At 33.5% G+C, this 21759-nt stretch overlaps 1 pseudogene; it reads right to left on the reverse strand.

Moving 5' to 3' along the window:
- Nucleotides 1-1667: 1667 nt before the first annotated feature.
- Nucleotides 1668-2400, reverse strand: LOC110587727 (annotated as a pseudogene).
- Between the last annotated feature and the right edge of the window lie 19359 nt (nucleotides 2401-21759).

Consider the following 21759-nt stretch of genomic DNA (forward strand, 5'->3'; position numbering starts at 1 on the left):
AAAGCCAAGTTTTCATGATTCTTTGGAATAATATTATGTTTTCAAGTGAATTAATTATAGTTGCATTAAAAGAACAATGTGTTATTTTGTTTTTTAATTGCCATAAAAAGAATTTTACTATTCTCAAGTTTAGCTGGCTGAAAAAAATAAGTCATTTAGTTGTGGATTAATCAGTAGAAGATTTGAAGTTTTGAACCACCTCTTTTTTGTGTTGTTTTTCCTGTAGTTACTGAACTTAGAAAGTGGAAGTATATTTTGTCTGGTGCTAGATGTAGGAATGGATGAAGGAAGGGTATCATAAGAGGCAGAGATAATATTTTTGCCATATTGAGATTACATGCAAAGGGAAAAGCAAATATTACATATATAATTTTTTTCAAACTATGCCTATTCTTTTTGTCCAAATAAAACCTAAAAATAGCAGCCTTGTGATTTTATTGAAATAAATTTGCTTTTGAGTGCATCCTCAGGACATAGCCACTTTTTTCTTCTATGTCATGTTTTTTAGGAAATAATAATAGCTAATATTTATTGAATGGCTACTATGTCTCAGGCATTTTCTTAAGCTTTTCACGTAGTTGAAAACATTTAAACCACATGACAGTTCAGTGGAAGTGATTTATTTCCCCAGTTTTCTCATGGGGGTAGTAAATACCTTTCTTTTGATCACACTGATAGCATGGCAGAGTGAAGTTAGGAGTTAATATCAGGAATTTCAAAGCCAAAGGGTTAATGAACACCTACAACAAGATACCTTGAAGCATTAAGATGAATTTTTCTATTGTCAATCCTCTTTTATAACTTTTCTTTAATATCTTTTATGAATATAAATTTATTTTAAAATGTGCATTTCTCTGAGAACCTTCAAACATTTACTTAGTATTCTACTTTGATATCATATTTTGAAATATTATAATTATTTCTGGCACATTTAAAAAATTTCTATTTTATTCAGTTACTTTACTTCCCAAATAACACCAGACTGCATTGTCCTTGTACGAATTTGAACATTGAAAATAAGACTAACATCCACCTTGAACAGGTTCCCAGGCTCAAATAATCAGTTTTACATTTTTTATTTCAATTTCTTTCTTTCTTCTGATTTCTCAATTTTTATAGGAGCCATGAAAATATATATTAGTGTTTGTGCATATGTATGTTCATACGTGGTGTTATACTCTAAATATGTGTCTGGAATTTAATTTGTCCTATTTGTTGTTTTACAACATTAAGATAATCCTTTCTAGCCCATATATTCTGGTATAGTTTTTCATTGCTATATTGTATTCCATTATACAGTTTACTTTTTCAATCCCCCAATTGCTCTTTTTTTTTTCCCTCTGCCACAAACAATGCTGTAGTGTTTTCTTATGCATGCATGCTTACTTGGTTAACTCATGTAAGTTAAATACTAAGAAGTGGCACTGCTGTCTTACGGGATTTTTTTTTATGGTTGAGGGTAAATTGCACTCAATGTTACTGTGACAATTATTGTTCACACCAGATATTAATATCTAATTGTTTTCCAAACTTTTGAATGTGATACTAATTATAATTTGAAGGATATAAATTTTTCTTCGTTTTGTATATGTTTGTATTTTTCAATTAAATGGCATAGGCTTTTTTGCTTCTGTCTGATTTTATTTATTTGTTACCCTTAGAAAATCTCATTTTTGACTGGGCTCAGACTCAGAGGTGGAAGCTCTCAGAGAGGAAAGCCTCTGTCTCTTGGAGATCTGTTCTGGTGTTTTTCTTTGGCCTCCGTCATTCTCTTGGCCAAAAGTCTAGCATATTCTGCAGCTTCTTCCTTATTTTTCTTAGTACACTGTTTTTTCAGGGCAACACACCATCGTTTTTATTGGAGGACAGGTGGAGTAACAAGATGCTGAATCTTGGACTCTTTGGTTCTAGGTTTCTTACCTTCTTTGTTTAGGAGCTTCCTCACAACATATGAGCAGACATTATCTTCTTTACAGAGACTGAAAAGTTTGTGGATTCTGCTAGCTCTTTGGGGCCCCAAGCGATGAGGCACAGTAGTATCAATGAATCCAGGAATATCCTTCTCCCCTTTCTTTACAATGACCAAGTTGAGAAAACTGAGAATAGCATCCACAATGAAACCCCGAGTAGATTTGTTCTTTCTTTCTCCAGTCCTCCTTGGTCTGTAGCAGGTGTGCCCCTTACTCAGCAGCAGGTAGACATGGCCATGGGTCATGGGAAAGCCTTGTTTGTCATTGCCACCCGTGATTTGGACCATGTAACCATCCATTCTTCACGCACATCATCAGCAGCAACTTCTGTGGCCGTATGCTTCTCATAAAAGCTATGAATTTTGTGTTCATCATCCACTTCAGTGAGTTTCTGGCAGCTGGTAGCTGGGAAAGAGATGTTCAGCTTCATCCTAAAGCAACTACTGCCTCCAAGGCACCATGAAAAAGAGACATGCACGGGCTTCTTTTTAAATTTATTTTGAAACCAAGATGCATTTATAAAAGCCACTCATTCATATATTTTGCTCAACTTCCTTTGGGAATGTTTTTCATTTCCTTTTTTGTTTTATAGAAGTATTTGATATATTCTGTATATGATTTTTATATATTTGTTGGACGTACTTTCTTCTAGGTTTTTAGTTATATTTATTCTATGTGTATAATGTCTTTTGAAGTATAGAAGTATTGATTATTAGATTTGTTAGTTTTCTTTAGTCAAACTGATCAATTATTTTTTTATGTTTTTATGAGAGCAGGGATACTATCTCTTATGTTTACAAATTCCTACTATTTTTACTAGACCCCAGAACAGATTTAACATGGAAAAAGTATTCTCATGAATAAAATAATGTATACCTTATCCTATCTTTTTATAGCTTTACATTTTTCAAACTTTTATGTTTTTAAGTTAATTTGATTTTATTTTTGCAAACAGTACAAAATAGGATCATTTTTCCCAATTAGATAGCCAACCTTCTCATATAATTTTATGAATAAAAAATCATTTCCCTACAGATTGATAATACCTTTACACACAATTTCATTTGTCAAAGAAAAATTACACTGTACAAGTTAAAGAAGCAAGGGAGGCTTTATCTGGAAAAGGGGGTGAGGGAATAGGGAGAGAAATTGAATCAAACCTCCATTGATACAAAAGGCAAAAGTTTTTAAGCACTGAGGTGAGCTAGTGGAAAAGAACTGGAAGACATTAGGGGTAAGAATGGCCAATGTAATTAGGCCAATATGTTTGCTAATTGGTGCTTATTGAAATAAGGCTCTTATCCTCCCACAGAGGCTGAGAGATAGGAGCTGTAGCTTTCTTGATGACTACATTTCAGAGGGATACTTCCCAGGTACTTGAGAAAGGCATTCCTTGGTTGTAACATTTGAGAAAACAAAACAAAACAAAACAACTGGGAGATGTTTATGTCTCAAGGAGCAGAGAAAGAATTTATAATTTTAGGTTTTCTAATGTAAATATTCTGAGAAAAGGGAGGTCAGGAGCCTAGAGTCAAGAAGAAATCTGCCTAAAGTTTAGCCAAGCTGAAGAGAATGTTGCAGCTGTCTTTGTCACATTATAAATTAAATCTCTTTCTGGACTTTATTCTGTCACGTTAATAAAAGTGTTCATTTCTGAACCACTTCTCATTTAATTGCTATTGCTTGCTGATGCTTTACTATCCAGACATTAGAAACTCCTTTTTGTTGTCTTCTTTTTATCAAACTTTTCTTGATTTTTTTTTTTTTTGGCAATTTTCTTTTGACATGAATTTAATTCCAGCTTGTCAGGTTCTACGAAAGATTATGTTGAGCTATGCATTGGGTGTAAAGGACACTGATGCTTACCTATACAAATTCCATTCTTCTCTCATTCCTTGCTAAAAACCCACCATTTTGTTCAGTGCAATAATATACTCAGCTAAAAAGAAAAAGCAAAACATTTGTCAGTGTCAGATAAATGGTAACCAGTGATTAGTAAATGAAATTCCACTGAAAACATCTGGGATAATTTTGTTTTCTTGATATGGGTTCTACTGCTTCCTCATCATTACTTCATTTTTTTTTCCTTGCTAGGAAGGCAGGAGAAAAGTTGATGTTGGAATGAACATCAGCAACCAGAGTGGAACCATCCAATGATTCACACCACTACATCTACACACATGTTCCCAGCTGTTAACCTAAAAATTATTCATGCTCCAATCAAAATCAAACTCTCCCATATGTACCCTAGATTCTAACCCCTTTCATCTGCATAAGGACATCCATGAAACAACACTCTTTCTCTCTACAACATTATAAGGTTAGTTTTTACTAAAAACAATATATTTTGCCCCAGCTACAGCTATAATTATTTCTTTTCCCTTGAACAAAACACAATTCAAAAAATTAAATAATTATATAATATTTAAAAGCATCAATTATTTTCCCATTCTTGCCTAACTCAACATCAATCTTTCTCACTCCACTACATTACAAAGACTATATGACTTATCAAAACACCAATTAATGCTACTAAAACCATAAGTCAATTCTTAATCTTCACTTTTTGCATGGTATCTCAGAAACATTTGACACAGTCCCTCAATCTATTCATTTCTTTTTCAGGTCATTTTATTCTCTTAATTTTCCTTTTAATTCAGTGGATACTCCTTTAAAAACACTTGTATTAGTTTCTCCTCTTCTGTATAACCTTATATTGTTAGACTGTTTTGGATCTCCATTCTTAATCCTTCCTTCTATCTGCATGTATTCTCTTGGAGATAAATTTCTGTACAGACTTTAAATGACATCTGCATAATCATGACCTCCAAATTTTATCTGTAGTCTAGACAGTCCCAGACTTGTATATGTATCTCCTTACTTGAATTTTGCTTAATAGAATGTCAAAATGAACTCCTAACCTATGCAGACACTACCCAGCATCCTGTCTATCTCAGTTGATGGCAACTCTTCCTCCAAAGTGATTGTGCAATAATTAGGAGTTATTGACATTTCTAACCTACATTTAGAGACCCACAACCAGCCCTCAAAAGGATTCTGTTTATTTTCAAAATACACTTATGGTAAGATTAATGCAAGAGAAAGACAGAAGGAAACTGGGACATTGGTCTCTTCATGGAATAGCTTTACTAATCCATACAGGCTCTGTCCAAAAATTTTGAGTGAGTAAAATAAACTCTGATTTTGTTATGTTACTGTGAACACATATATATCATATGCCATCAAATTTAATCTTAAGTGATACAGAGAATTGTTTTCTGTATAATATTCAGTGCATCCTTCCATGAACTTCTTACATACCTCACTGTATCCTTTAGCAATATATTCATTCTTTTCCTTATTATGTTCTAGTACAAGTCTTATAAAATTATCCCTGGAAACTTTATAGCTGTTATTGTGATTGCAAATACATATATTTTTTCTCCTATAATTTTTTGCTAGTTTTTTAAAAGTTATTAATAGTATACCAGTAATGTCCTAGTGGTTGTTTTGCTCTGGCTTGGCCTTTTAGCATAATATTGAATAGAAGTCATGATAGTAATATTTATATCATTTAACTTTAAAAATATTAAGTCTGTTACAAATTATGATGCTTTCCATATTAAGACTTCATCAAATTAAGGTCTTTTTTACTAACTAGTTGTATGTTTTATTTTCTTTAATTAATCTGGCATACTTTAATTTTTTTCTGTATTTTAAGCTAATCATAACTTATCTTCTTTAACTCTTGATATGGTAAATGCACATTCCTACCCTTCTCTGGGTGTCTTTTATTCCCAGATGGACCTTGAACATAAAAGACTCATGGAGAATTTAGGTATGCTTATGTTATCTTGGGTTGATGTCTTCTTTTTTATCCAACCATATTGTCATATAAGCCTAGTGTGTAAACATTCTGCTGCTCTTCCTACTCATGTATTCTACTCTTGCTTTAAGAGTGGAACCGTGTAAGGAAACTTAAGAAATATATGGTGGAGGGTGGCTTGGAGATAGAACTTTATCCCATCCCAGTTCACTAAGTGGAAATACTATTGTCTATGAGCAGATCTCCTCATTAAAAACTGCTAAGAATTTAGAAAATTAGGAACAGATTAGGAATTTTGTCTGAATTCTTTCTTGTTATAAAATATCCACGTAATTATAATCACATTTTGAAAGTTGCTGATTCTAGACTAGTGCTAATGATAGACTAAATTTACAACTTTAGATTTTTCTTATTTTCTAGGCCACATTTACAGGATTAGCTGGCACAGTATTCCATTACCTGCCTCATCCTTTCTATGTCATTCTGGATCCATCCTTCCAACATTTTTCATGCCAGTTACCAAACATATCAGACCATCCTGTCTTATACAAGTCTGAATATAAAAGTAACAGTGTGTGCTTGAGTATATGTGTCACATGACTAAAATAAATATGTTTTTGTTTTCACTACAAGATCCTAGTAGAATTTTAATGATTTAACTTTTATTAATTTGGAAAATTAAGATTTTGCTCTCAAGCAATTTAATAAATTAGTCTTTAATATTTATATTGGACAATATTTAAAAAGCTTTACACTTTTCCACTCTTAGGCTGTAATAAACATATATATTTGAGTTTACATCAATGAGAAATTCAAGGATTTCCTAATATAACCTTGCTAAATTGTTTTCTCATTGATGCATGGTACCTCTTACAAAGCCAGTGGTCTTAAACATTTGAAAGGCATGGACATTTCCAATGTGAATAGGTCACTTAGTAATTTGCATTTCTTTACTTTCAGTATCTTTTTCTTAAACTAGCACTTCCTATATTGATGATTACTTTAATACAACAGACCATTCATTTGTCAGGAATTCAAACCACTCTGATGAAAGAATGTTAGAATATCTAAATTCCAATTAAATGCACTGTTGCACTCTATTCCTGCATTCGAGAGAAACTGGGAACAAGAACCACAGGCTGTGACCTAAAAGATGCTTGGATTGATAAGGCATGGCCTTTCCTTTAAGTTTTAAACATGTAACTAGAATGGAAAGATACTGTAATTGTAATCAATTTGCGCTTGAGAAATGAAACTTACTTAGAGGTAAATTATATTTAAACAGTTTTTTTCAGGGAGGGAATTTGTATATTTAGAATTTTTCAAGTTATATGAAGGTAATGCAACAATCTATTTTTGCTTTAAGCCATGTGTTTAAAGTCTTTTATAAAAGTTCTGTTTCCATCAATGGAAAATGAGGTAGCTGAACCGAGTTTGCTTCTTTCATTACCGGAGACTTCAAATAAATTACCACAGGGACGACAATGCCAAATCACTGATGCAAAATGAGAATCATTGGATGAGACTTAGTGAGTGAGCTGCCCAAGAAGTGATATAAAAAAAAAGAGAGAAACTGTTAAAGAATATTTTACTTAATGATAAATTATTAATTTGAAATATAATTGAAATTTTAAAATCAATTAGTTTTGAACATCAATACCTAATATTTAAATTAAGAAGAAACATAAATTTAAAATAGAATACTTCTAATATTTTTTAGATGATACTTTGGCAAATTTCTGCAGAATAACTTAAAAAATTGTTTTGAGTTTTTTTTTACTTTTTAAATAAATTATTTTGATTATCTCATTTGAAAAACTCTAAGGGGCACAAAATTTTAAAATTTAGTCACATGCAAAAAAGCGTACAGCTCATGTTTCAAGCTAAGAGATGAAAGTTGTCTCTTTAAAGCTTCTCGACTAATAACTAGCACAGAATTAGACTGTGTGCTCTGTCTAATCAGTCAACTCCTTACCTTCCCTCTCCATTGCTTCCTAGGCTAACTTGTCTTGTAGTTATGAAAATATCCACACCCAGGACTAATGAATTTGAAAATAGGTAGTGTTTCCAATATTGCATTTAGCAACAGAAAAGATTTCAATAAGTTCTTCCCCAGTAATATATCTGAGTGAATTGTCTCTCTCTGTGCGTGTGTGTGTGTGTGTGTGTGTGTTTAACTTTTAGCCTTCTTCTTTCAACAATCCCAAATAACAATATGTTGTTTGAAGAAAAAGAGGACTGTCCTGGGGGTGCCTTTACATTACCTTGTAGTAAACCCAATATAACATATTATCAATTCAATATAGTCATAACAAGCTATCACTATTCAGTTGAACGCCATACATTTATTTACCACTAACATTGTGCTGGATGATGGGTTTCTTTTTTTTTTTTTTAAGATTTATTTATTCACTTGAGAGAGCGAGAATGAGAGACAGTACATGAGAGGGGGGAGGGTCAGAGGGAGAAGCAGTCTCCTCGCTGAGCAGGGAGCCCAATGCGGGACTCGATCCCGGGACTCCAGGATCATGACCTGAGCCGAAGGCAGTTGCTTAACCAGCTGAGCCACCCAGGCACCCGGATGATGGGTTTCTAAACTTTCTTGGTGACTGGCTGAATTGACAATTTGTTAATGCACTTGTTCCCTCACTCCTATAACCACCACAACACTCCTACTCCTAATCTATTTCATATACAGGAAATTTTTGTTAAAAAGTGTGGCTAAGCGTTAACAATAAGAAATTTGGAAATTATTTTCATTCTATTGTAAAATGGTTTTATAAAATTTTCCTGTTATGGAAATAGCTATGGGAGCATTGTGGACAGCAAAGAGTAAAGAAATGTTGACTACAACAACCAAAGATATTTGGTTCCAGCTGTATAATAATTTTGGCCAAATAATTTTAAGGTTCTCAAAGTTCTGTTATGTTTTATGGACTATGATTTTAAAGTTTTCATATTTACAATGAGTGATTTTCAAAGTTTCATGCATGTTCTCCTTTTTTGAAGATACATTCAAATATTGTGATGGCTGAGTACATGCAAACCATTGTTTCTCTGTGTAAAGAAAGAGTGTATACTTGTAAATGTTTCAATTGAAAATTAATGTGCTAAATTATATTAGAGTATAATCACACTGTAAATTAATGAAATAATGTAAGAATGTGAAGAACCACATGCATTTTCCAAAATGGAATTCCCAAGTGCTTCTTCAGAAATATTTTGGATTAAAAACAAGAATTTGGCTAACCAAATGTAATTAGATAACAGATGTTTTCAAAATTTACAGCAGTCACTTCCATTGGAGTTATAAATCTTAAAAATGACGAATGCCAACTAAGTAGCTTTACCTCTTTAACCATAGATTTTTCAGGGAAAATTTTTTATTTTTATATGTTTATTTATAGAAATTTATATTTTCTCCATAAAATTGGAGCATGGCTCTCTTACTGTACATTATTCCAAATAAAATTTTTTGAAAAATTAAAAATTTTTTTTAATCTTTTTTAAGTTTTTTTTTAATTTTTTTAATTTTATTTATTTATTGAGAGAGAGAGAGAGAATGATAGAGAGTGAGCACATGAGAGGGGGAGGGTCAGAGGGAGAAGCAGACTCCCCGCTGAGCAGGGAGCCCGATGAAGGACTCGATCCTGGGACTCCAGGATCATGACCTGAGCCGAAGGCAGTCGCTTAACCAACTGAGCCACCCAGGCGCCCTAATCTTTTTTAAAAGTTTTTATTTAAATTCCAGTTACTTAACAAATAGTGTAATATAAATGTCTCTTATAGCATCTTACATTGATAGGAAATAAGTCATTCTTGGAAGTCCTAATAATTTATTAGTGTAAAAACTTTGTTGTGATAAAACCCTAGGTTTGATCCCAAATTGGACATGAATTAATATACTTGTAACATCCTTAGGTCACATAAATCCACTGAGCCTGTTTTTTTTTGGTGAGATAGGAAGTGTTTTGTTGTTTTTATTTCACTTGATTTTTGTGAGAATCAAATAATGCCAATACAAATGATTTTTTTCCCTTACCTGGAACTAAAAATCAGCTTGATCAGTATAAATATCCCTAGCATGTCCTATTATTTCAGCTAGGAATTCAGGCATATGCATCACACACACACACACACACACACACACACACACACACACACTTCTTTGAATTATGATTACTTTCAAACATTGTTTGCAGGGTCCATCCTAGTTATAAGCATCAAACAGAGAGATAATTGGAAACCAGCAGTTGCTGCCAAATATGATTCTCTTTGAAAAAGGGCAGTGACCCTTTTTCTTCTGTACTGATGTTGAAAATTCCCTGGTATCTGTCTTTGTGTTTGGGGATGGGGTAAGGGGAAAGTAGAGGAAGATCATCTTATGCTCAAGTGTGCTTAACACATACCATTTTATATTTGATCCCTAAATTATTTTACTTATGTGTTTTTTATACTTATACCCACTCTTCTATTAATGAATGTTTCTAGTTCTAGAATTGTTGAGTTCAGAGAGAGCTTCCACTCTGTGCATATCTACATGATATAAACACAACCCTTACACCACCATGGGAAGAGGCCCTGGCATTAAACCTGGTCCCTCATCTCATAACCTCTCTCCACTTGAGTTAATTCCTCCCAAGAATTCATTGTTACTTTTCCTATACTCAAATCTCTGCAAGATTATCTCAAGTATCAGAGACATTTTAATAATTTGAAACTTAAAGAGAGAAGTAATTTAAAATTCTTCTCTTTTAGGAGTCTGCTTTTATGGGATGCAAGTTTATCAGCACCTCCCCTGCAACTTTGAGATATATCAGCCAAATGTTGAAGGGGTGGGGCAATTTTTACAATGCAAAAATGCCCCTGCTGCAAGTGTTTTTGAAGAGAATTTAAATAAATTGTCAGCTACCTAATTTTTTCTCTCTTGAATTATTTAGAACTTTTAAACAACAGAAATATGGAAGACTTTGTTTATAACCTGTTTTTCCCCCAAAAGGCATATAAATAAATTAGAAAATAATCAGTAAGTTTAAAAAAATAGATTAGATGTATGGTGCATGAAAGAAAAATAAGAAAAGCCAGAGGTAGTCTTAATATGCAAATACAACAGTCATAAAACATTCTACACATTTGCTAAAATGAACCACAAATTTGATTGTAAAATTCCTGACTGCCAAAGCCAAGATCCATATAGAGATTTAGAATGTCCCTGTGGCCTAACAACAAACAGTTCCTCAAGAGAAGCACAGCTCTCCTGATACTAAGACAGAAATAAATGTCTCCTGTGGGCCCCATAATAGAAGAATCTTAGAAGTGGTAGAGATATTAGTGTGCAGCCGGTCCAAGAGCCTATTCAGCTCCTGGATTCATTCTGCTCTGGCCTTTCTAAAACATCCTGTCTCTATTTGAATGAGTTCATTGGCAGAAAGCTCAGCACTAATAAGGTATTTCATTATTTAGCAGACAATTTCTAGTTTTTAAAAATGTATTTCTTTTGTTTAGCCTCCTTCTATGTATAATCCTTTCATCATAATTTTAATTCTCTGGAGTAAAGTAGAACAAGAGTACTCTATATTCTGGTTTTAAATAATTTAAGAATAGCTGCCACTGCTCCCTTATTCATGCATACATCCATTAAAAAATATGTATTGTGTTTCTAAAATTTACTGTACAAAAAGTTTGGTGGATATAACTGTGAACACTGAAAAACAAGCCTCTTATTTCGACTAGGTTTACAAAAGAAAAACAAATATATTTTTACATAGTCCCTTCCTTGGGCTGAATATCATGGGTTTACCTTTTCAGAGGCACTCTTTGTCCTTCACTGCCATGCTCTGTGCCTTGGCAGCTGACTTGATTGGAATATATAAATGGATCCCTTGCCTGTGGGATTCTGGATGGTTGGGGTTCAGACAGTGGTGGACAATAGGAAGAAAGGATTGAGGTCAATTATTTATTCTTTCAGTCAACTCCCTGTGAGAACACTCTCAGCTGGCTTCATCCATCAACCTAAGGTCAACCTTCTGCAAGGCAGCTTTGTTTTCAGTGTTTCATAACCTATCTGTTTGCCTAGGATCCCCCAGTCTTCCTAGTTCAATGGTGCTCAACTTCCCTGTGGTTTTCCTGTGCTTTGAACAGCTTTTTAAAAGACCTGTATAACTCTCCTAAAATTACTTATTTATTTTGTTTGTTTTGTCCTAGGACAGGGACAAATTACAATACCAGCAATAATGCCTAGCATGTAGTAAAGACATCTAGTAAGTGCTGAATAAAGAATTTAGGAAAAAAAAGAAAAACCTGAAACCTGAGAGTACAGATTTAATTATATTCTAGGTCTCTCCCTCCTCCTTCTTCTCCTCCCCCTTCTTCTTTTCCTCCTTCTCCTTGTCTTCTTTTTCCTACTCTCTTTTGCCCTCTTTCTCTCTACACACACATAACCACACACACACACCTATGTATTACACTGAGAACCTTTGTGATGCTTACAATCCTGATATTTGTGATTTATAAATTAATAAGCAATTATTTATGTGCTTATTCATTGAACAAATGTCCTTTCTTATCAATATTAATACATTATAGAGAAAACTTGAAGAGTTCAAAATTAAATTAACAGAAACAGTTCATGTAGTCATAAATACAATCATCTTTAAATCCTGGTTTCAATTTTTCTGGGAATACTTTAATTTGTCAAGGACAGGCTTATAATGTGATTTCTAAAACTGTGTAGTATATATGTACTGAAAACACAGTAGTGGTTCTTTCATTGTCTTTAGATGGGTGTATTTTGTGATTAATTGTCTATGTACTTATTTTGATTTATTTTCATAAAGATGGCCAAACATGAGAATAGGAAAAATTACTGATGGAGATCTTTCAGCTTTTCTCCCCAAATATTCAAATTACATTTTAGTTGCCTAATTGTAACAGGTAAAGTGATTGTAATAAATATCCAGCAAGTCAATTTCTTGATATGAGTCCTTTCTTAATAGATATTTATATTTGATGAAAACACACTTGATTTCATTCAGTGAATGAAATCATATTATAAAACACATCTACTGGTAATACTTCTGTGCCCTGTAAGAGTAGATACCTAATTTGTCATGATACATACTATATGCTTAGTGCATACACTGAGTTTGGAATATACTAAATGTTTGATAAATATTTTATAACTGATTAAGGAAGAATACATTTGTTAAATGGTTGTCATGCATTATGGAGGTTATTAAAAACATGAACTGTTCCTTGAAATAAGTGTAGACTTATTACTATACCATATTTTTGCCTGCCATCTTATTAATTTGGAAATGCACAACACATGGACAAAGGGATTAATATTTTGTATACTTTTCAGTAAATAGTAAGAGTGTAAAACAAAACAAAATTATACTCAGAAATTGATCATTTCTTTGAAGAGAAAAATAAAAGAGAATACCAGTGTTGTTTTCTTTAATGAAGTCAGAGGTAAATCAGGAATTATGGTTGTAAACTTATGAAAAAGTTGGAAAGTTTTACCAAATTCAAAACATTTAATTGTGGCTACCCTCTATTTTCCCACAGAAAATTTTGTTACCATCTAGTTCATAGCAGAAATAAATAACTGGACAAGCAACAGCCTCCTCTGAAGTTTCTCAAGATGTTTCATCACCAAATATGAAGGAGGGCATAGCTGTGTTTTTATAAAATAAAGCAGGATACAACTTTGGAGAATGGCAAATGGAATCATTGAGAGATAGGACCATCGCCCTAGTGGTATCTCAAGGCTTGATCAAAAATGCCCCAGGGCCACAACTTTTTGCACTTTATGCGATTTTTTTTTTCAAGTGTGTGGCCCACTTATATTCTTGTTTAATCCAGTTGGGTGTGCTTGTTTAATCCAGTAATCTAATTACAAATATTTTCTAATATTTGTAATTAGAAGCATTGTAATTTATATTTGTGATCACTTTATTATAAATTTTAATAAAAGAAAAATTAACACATTTTTAAACTGTTAGGTTTACATGGTCACTTTTGAGCCCCTGAGGTTAATTCTACCCAAACATCATAGCTTCTATAAAAGGGGAATGACTTGTGTTAAGGATAAGTGGGGTCTGTATAACTTTATCAGCCAAATCCATGTTGATGATAAGTCATATGTCTTAATAAATCCTGCTTTCTTAAATGTCAGGCATTTACTAGTATGGCCAGAATCTGGCAACACAACAACAGTCTTTAGATCAGAACCAGGCATAGATTTTGTCCCTTTGCATTTGGAATTTTTCTTGCTGCTTTAGTCATTTTACTAACACTCAGATAAAATAGCTTCATATTTTGTTCAAATTTAACTTGTCTTGGAGTGTGGGGACAAAGTAATATAATTTATTTCTCTTAAGAAATATAAGCATGATTTTTAGGTAGAGAGTTTTTAATATAAGTTGCTCATGAGAGACTTGGCATGTCAGGATTCTCTTGAGTCTAATCTGCTAAAATTCTCACCTCCATGTCTCAACTGGCACCGACTTCACATTTCATGATGCTTTCCTTCATCTGGATGAGCCCAGTGTGGCCTAGCTCCATATACCAGTTGAAGAAGTGTGTTAGGTACTAACAGTACATGAGTGCTTCACTTTATTTAGTTAGTTCTTGAAAACTATTCATGCTCTAAAACTACCCACATAAATCAGTGTGCAATACGTGATCCAAGAACTGTGTGGATGAAGAAGGAGTTATTTTGGGAGCAGAAAGGCCTTTCCCCAATATCTTGAAATCATACTAATTTGAAAAAAATCTATTATGACAGCTCATAAGCTCAACCCTGTTACACAGGAAACTACTTTTGAAGTGGGTGAAAATATATTTTCCAACTTTGGATAGAACTAAAAACTTAAGAATCTAAAGATAGCTATTTTATGAACAGCTATTTTATGACACAGATACGACTTTGGATGAGAGGTGAATGAATTGGGTAAGGAAAGATTGATAGTTGAGCATTATCCATAGTTTCTATAAGTAAAACAGAAGACAAGACTATTGATAATAATTTGAATCAACAATATATTGCCATACAATGGTAGTAGTGTTGGCTATTTTAGAAGCCCAGGTGGGAAGACAGATTACCTGAGTTCAAATTCAACTGCTGTTTATAAGCTGTGTGACCTTGGGCCAATTACTTTACTTCTTTGTGCTTCAGTTGCCATGTCAGTAATAATGATAATGACAATAATAATAGGTATCACATATGGCTTTTGTGAGACTTAAATGAGATTTATGCTTCAGTTGCCATTTAAAACGCTTAGATTAGGCCTTGGGATAAAGCAAGTGCTACATAGCAGCTATTATATGAAGAAGGGTATTTTAGACATTAAATTTTTTCCCTTTTACATACTTAGCTTTCTTTTTCTTTTTCTCTATATCGGCTAATCCTCACACAACTCATTAAGCCTTTCCTCAATGAGATTTAAAGAGATCTCTTCAATTCAACATTTGTTAAGCAGCTTTCACCCATAGTGGGTTGTGACCTGCTCTTTGTGGAATAGGATACAAATATGGACTCTGCCCCTAAATAGCTCCCAAGAGCTTAGGAAAGACTGTGATGTAAAGATTCAACAAGAAGTCACACTGTGATGAGCATTTTAAGAGAAATAGTACCACAGTAAGCCTCCTAGAAAAAAAAAAATGTGGTTTTCTATAGATTTATCATACTGGCTGTTTTTTCACTACAATTCTTGGACCTGAGGATTGAATTTATAAAAACTTTGTATGTTGCACCTCCCCCCACCCCCACACACAGAAAGCATTAACCAAAACAATGTTTCTTTCCTTTCCTTCTAGGATTGTAATTACATTTAGGCTTAATATAACTTCACATAGAGGTTCTGAAAACCTATTGTAGGTTTTCACTTAAAAAAAATATCTATAGTACATTGTATGTGTAGATGGGATTTTTGACTGAATTAAGTGAGGAATAATCTTCACTCAGGGTTGAAATGCTGAGTACGATTTCCTTACTTTGGAAATCGTTTCATTTTTTTTTAGTCGGGCAATATTATTTTGAAGTTTAAATGTGAAAAATGTTTGGGTGAGGATGTTATTGGCAACAATTTGACTGTGTTGGATGGGTTTTGTCATATCTATTCCTTTCTCTTCCTAATGTTTTTTTTCCCTGCCATTCAAAGCCTGGACAGGTAGAAACTACATTTCCAAGACTATTTTGGAGTTAGGAGTCTGGTGCGTTTGAGGCTTAGCCAATCCGATGTCACAAGATCTGGAAAGTGAACACGATGCAGAAGCCAGGCGTTGGCTGCTATTTTTGTTTCAAGTCCCCAGGAGTGTTCACGTGTTAGGAGTTTCAGTGTCAGCATTAGTGGATGTCTCAGTGTTCAGACATCTGCTTCATGAGTGCTGAGAGGCTAGATTTGAGCCAGTCAATGTGCTGATAACAGAGCATAACTAGTATTGCACAGTTCTGCACTAACAGCTTCCTTTTTTGGTGATTTCCATATTGTCAGGAGCTTAGCTGAGCTGGGAGAGAGCAAGCTGAGCTCTCAGGTGTCAGAGGAACCAATTAAATCCACAAGCCAAAAATGAGAGTTAAGCCTCTAATCACTTACTGAAATAATATAAGCAAGAGTCAGTATCCTAGGCCTAAGGGCAAAATCAAAATTCTAAATCCAATGATTTATGATTCCAAATACCTACAGAAACTACTCTTCATGAGTGAACTTATCTCCCCCCCCCACCCCCACACACAGAAAGCATTAACCAAAAACAATGTTTCTTTCCTTTCCTTCTAGGATTGTAATTACATTTAGGCTTAATATAACTTCACATAGAGGTTCTGCTTTTTTTTTTTTCTCTCTCTCTCTGTGGAATTCTATTAATGTACCTATCTTCAGGTTGGGTAATATAAATGTACCTGTCTTCAAGGTCAAGGATCTTTTTATTGCTACCAAGTAAATAATAATTTTTTTATTTCCATTTCTATATATATTTTTTCAGTTTGAGTATTTCCATTTGATGCTTTTGTAGATTTACATATCTCTGCTGAAATTCTCCAACTTTTCATTCATTATATCCATCTTCAATTGAATCATTTAAGAATATTTTTAACAATTTTAAAGAATTTTAATTTAACTTAATTGCTAATTCCAATATAAATATTGTTAATTTGGTCTACTTTGGTTGATTGTTTTTCTCTTTTTATCATGGGACATATTTCCTACTTTCTGGAAATCATATATTTTTAATCTTGTATATTTTTATGATGTATAGGTAAAAATTCTGGATTCTGTTATCTTTTTTGAAAAGTGTTAGGCTTATTCAGGCAGGTTGCTAAATTTCTGGTATATCACCTTGATGCTGCGAAGCCTTTCTTTTGGGCATTATCCAATAGTATAATTATTTTGATTTTGCCCTTAGGCCTAGGATGCACCTCTTAGTTCTGAGATGTGTTTCTCTTAAAGTTGGATTGTCTGGAGTTTCAATAATAAGTCCAAGGTGTTCATCAAAGCCCTCTAAATTAGCAGTAATTGAAATGCAGACTCTTTCACAAGCTTTCGGCAGCTATTAAATTTATACATACCACTTTTAGCCTGCAAGGTGTTAATTTCTGCTATATTCCTCAAAGTCTCACTTTGTAAATGTATGATTTGAAAACCAGCAAATTTGAATTGAGTGCCATGTTTTCAGCTCTGAGTTGCTTCCTATTCTCTTTTCTGGACCTCCCCTGGGTTTCTCAGCAGTTTTGCCAGCTCCGATTCCAACCTCTGAATCCTCCGTCTAATGAAGCTGCATCTTTTCTCTTGTACTCTTATCTCCCGTGTTCCGTATGAATTGAGGAGCATCCTGAAGTAATATGCCATTTAAACATGGAGTCCCCCTAGTTTTCTCTGATCGTTTTAAATGATATAACCTCTCCAATTTTCTGCCTGTTTTTATTTGCTTTCTTATGCCCTCAAACATTTGTTTAATTTAATTTAACCTGGAGTTTATAAGTGTTGTCAAGGGAGAGAGAGTTTAGTGTAATTTGGGGGATATTTCTTTATTTCCAAAAGGAGAGCAATTTTTTTTAAATTTTCTAATAATGCTAGAAATACCTCATTGATGATATTTGTCAATGTTTCTTCTACTATGTATCTTATATTATCATGAAAAAAGATAAAAATGATAGAATGTGGATATGAATGAAATATAGGAAAGTGTAGGGCATCCCTTTCAATGATAAAATTTCAGATTTCTGAAACCTACAAGTGAATATCATTTTTCTTCTACCTTTAAAAGATATAAATTATGCTCTGGTTTTTACAAAAATAAGTATTCATTTTGCTCACCTAAAAATATATATACAAATGATTTTTGTTTATAATGATATGTTTTCTTTTCAAAAGGAAGCATTCTAGTATGAATAAAACGTTAATTTATAAAATGTAACATGATAAAAATGAATTTAAATTTTACTGGAGGCAGCAAGACAAAGAGACAAATAGATTTGTAGCCAGCATTCATTAGATGTTAAAGCATTGGCTAATTATTATATCTCATTGATGTTTGTTTTCATCTACAGAATGGAAATTTTCTTAAGATTATTCTGAGTTGGCATGAGGATAGTAAATGCCTTTATATTGCCTGTCACCAAGTATATCCTTCGTAAATATATTTTAACTTTTTCCCAATTAAGTCAGAATCATTTATAGGAATATACAAAATCATATTGCTTGACTAAACTGCATGCATTTACATGTGTTTAGAAATAATCATTCTGTAATTCTTGCTTGAATTTTTTTAAACCATATTTTCCATTAATTAACATGGCACTGTTTGACCCTCAGTAATTCTTTGAATTATTACTTTGTTTTCACAACAAGAATTTGTACATGACTAATGCAGTAAACAAACTGACATCAGCCAGATTTTTAAAAATTGCTCACTTAAGAATCTTTTGTTTATCATTATAACATTTCTTATGAAAAATACATTAGTCATGAAAATAATTGACAGTTAAGAAATAAATGTTCTCTCTATTGCTTTAATTCATCACAAAGTTTTTGATCCATTTCACTATCTAAAAATATCTAAATTTCTAGTGACCTCTTTCTTCCAATGATTTATTGTTTATACTTCATAAATTGTTCTATTATCTATCATTATGAAACAGATATGCATACTTTTTTCAAGAGTTAACTGAGAGTCAGCTTGTACTAATCAATAATCATCATATTAATCATTGTCAAAAAAGAACAATATTAAATCCAAGAGCAGTGTAATCTATTTGAAAGAGCCTAGAAATATGAATTAACTAGCACTGATTATGTTTCTGATTTTTCTGCCAATTCAATTGAAGAATATTAAATTTATCAAAATCTTTTTTAAGATGTAAAGAAATTTTATGCTTGGTGACATTAAGTGATTTGTTCAACTACCTCATGGCAGTTGTGCAACCAGGATTTAAATCCAAACTGGTCTATGAAATCTGTTATTAAAGAATATCTTTTAAAAGGTATATAATAAAGCCAAAAAATAAAAATAACTTCCTTCTAGCTCATGCATCCATCTAGCTATTGCCCAGACTTCCTAAGCAAAGACTACTGAAAAGGGCCAACCCTCATTCTCTCTTGTTCTATCCACCACTTCATTTTTTAATCTACCACAAAAAGCTTTGCAGCCACACTTCTCTAGGATTACATTATTATCTTAACCTATAGCTATTCTCACTCAGTGAGGATACTGATTAATTACTGTTGTTGCAGTAACATTTACTTTAAACAAAATGCTACTAAATTAAAGAATTCAGAGAAATAATGGTGCCCTTCATATGAAATATATATATATATACTTATGCATATACATATATTTGCAGATATGGGTGGATGGGGACAAATGGGTGAGGATGGTCAAAGGGTACAAATTTCCGGTTTTATTATAAGTAATTTGAGGACTAATGTACAGTATGGTGACTATAATTAACAATATTGTATTGTATATATGAAAGTTGCTAAGTAAGTAGATCTTAAATGTTCTTACCACGCACACAAAAATGGTAACTATGTGGATTAATGGGTGTGTTAACTAGCCTTATTGTGGTCATCATTTTGTAGTATATATGCCCATTAAATTGTCACACTATACACTTCAAGCTTATACAATGTTATATGTCAATTGTATCTCAATAAAGTAGGAAACAATTCTTTTGCCTTCACAAGTTTGCAGGCTTTTGGTTATGCAACCAAAGATTACAACATATTCCTTCTATTTGTACGTTGTGAAGAGATGGTTGTTAAGGCAGGAGGATATAACATATATGATTTATTTTTTTAGTTTAATTTGTAAATTTTTAGTTAGCATGTTATATTTAGACCTCTGTTTGGATTCTTGCCCCAGATAAAAGTACAGAGAAACACATTTCCTAACGAATGTCCCTCTTACAAAACATGTAAGGATGAGTTTATGTTCTTTCTTTCCAAACTTGCTTTTCCTCTTATGTATCTTAGCTCAGTGAATGGGACCATGATTCGCCTAGTTGACTGAGTCTGAAACACTGGATACATTTGAGTGATGCACCGTATATCATGCCCTCTCACTGAATCAAAGACATTGCTCCAACAGTTTTTCCTTCTCACTCCCCTACATCTTAACTTTTTTATTATCCGCTCTATCACTTGCATCGGTACAAAAGCATGGTGTTCTTTCTCATATTTTACTGGAAAGAAAAAAAGTGACTGCACTTCCTTGTTTTAGGTATCACTCCATTACTTTGCTCCCTATTGCAATAAATCTTCTTGAAAGAGTCGTTTATCTTTCCTGACATGAATTCTTCCCTTCCCAACACCTCTTAACCTTATCACCATTTACTTGTTCTTGGTTTTTGCTTCTTTACTATTACTTTCAAATATACTGTCGATTTCTACCTATTATGTTGGTTGTGTTTATCTTTATTTCCTTGATAAAATATAATCCCCATGCTGTCAGGGATATTTTCTCTCTGTTAAATGATGGTCAACAGCATTGGCCTGTACCTAATAACCAATATATGCTTCATATTTCATATTTCTTGATTCGGTCCACTCTATTATCTTTGCAACTTTTATGTCAATCTACTATTACTTCAAAATAAAAAGTTAATTTAAAAACTATTTCTTCTTGGGCGCCTGGGTGGCTCAGTCGTTAAGCGTCTGCCTTCGGCTCAGGTCATGATCCCAGGGTCCTGGGATCGAGCCCCACATCGGGCTCCCTGCTCGGCGGGAAGCCTGCTTCTCCCTCTCCCACTCCCCCTGCTTGTGTTCCCTCTCTCGCTGTGTCTCTCTCTGTCAAATAAATAAATAAAATCTTAAAAAAAACAAAACAAAACTATTTCTTCTTTATGGCTAATCCCAACTACCTCCTTAACACTGCAAATTCTGGGCGCCTGGGTGGCTCAGTCGGTTAAGCGACTGCCTTCGGCTCAGGTCATGATCCTGGGGTCCCGGGATCGAGTCCCACATCGGGCTCCCTGCTCGGCGGGGGGTCTGCTTCTCCCTCTGACCCTCTCGTGCTCTCTGTCTCTCATTCTCTCTCTCAAATAAATAAATAAAATCTTAAAAAAAAAAAGACCTAAAAGTGCTCATATCTTAAAAAAAAAAAACAAAACACTGCAAATTCCTCTCAAGTGGGGTCTGGCTTAGTAATTTTTCCAATAATTTTAATAGTTCTTTGCATAGAATAAAAAGAGATGAGTACCTTATTACACCTAACGATGCAAAGTACAAGGATAGAGTGGAAGTTGCATCTGTGTTTTCTTTAAGTATACTGCACTGAATTCCCTTCTTAGCCTACTATCATAAATTCTTCTCTTGGGCTAACAATGGGTTTCTATTCCCCCATGTTTTGTGTGAAACATATCAATCTGTCCAGAGGAATTTCCACCATTCCAGTGGAAGCATTAGAATGGGCTGACAAAAATGACAGTGAATATGTACACAACATTCCCATTCTGGAGCA

Source organism: Neomonachus schauinslandi, chromosome 3, assembly GCF_002201575.2.
Source record: "Neomonachus schauinslandi chromosome 3, ASM220157v2, whole genome shotgun sequence".
NCBI lineage: Eukaryota > Metazoa > Chordata > Mammalia > Carnivora > Phocidae > Neomonachus > Neomonachus schauinslandi.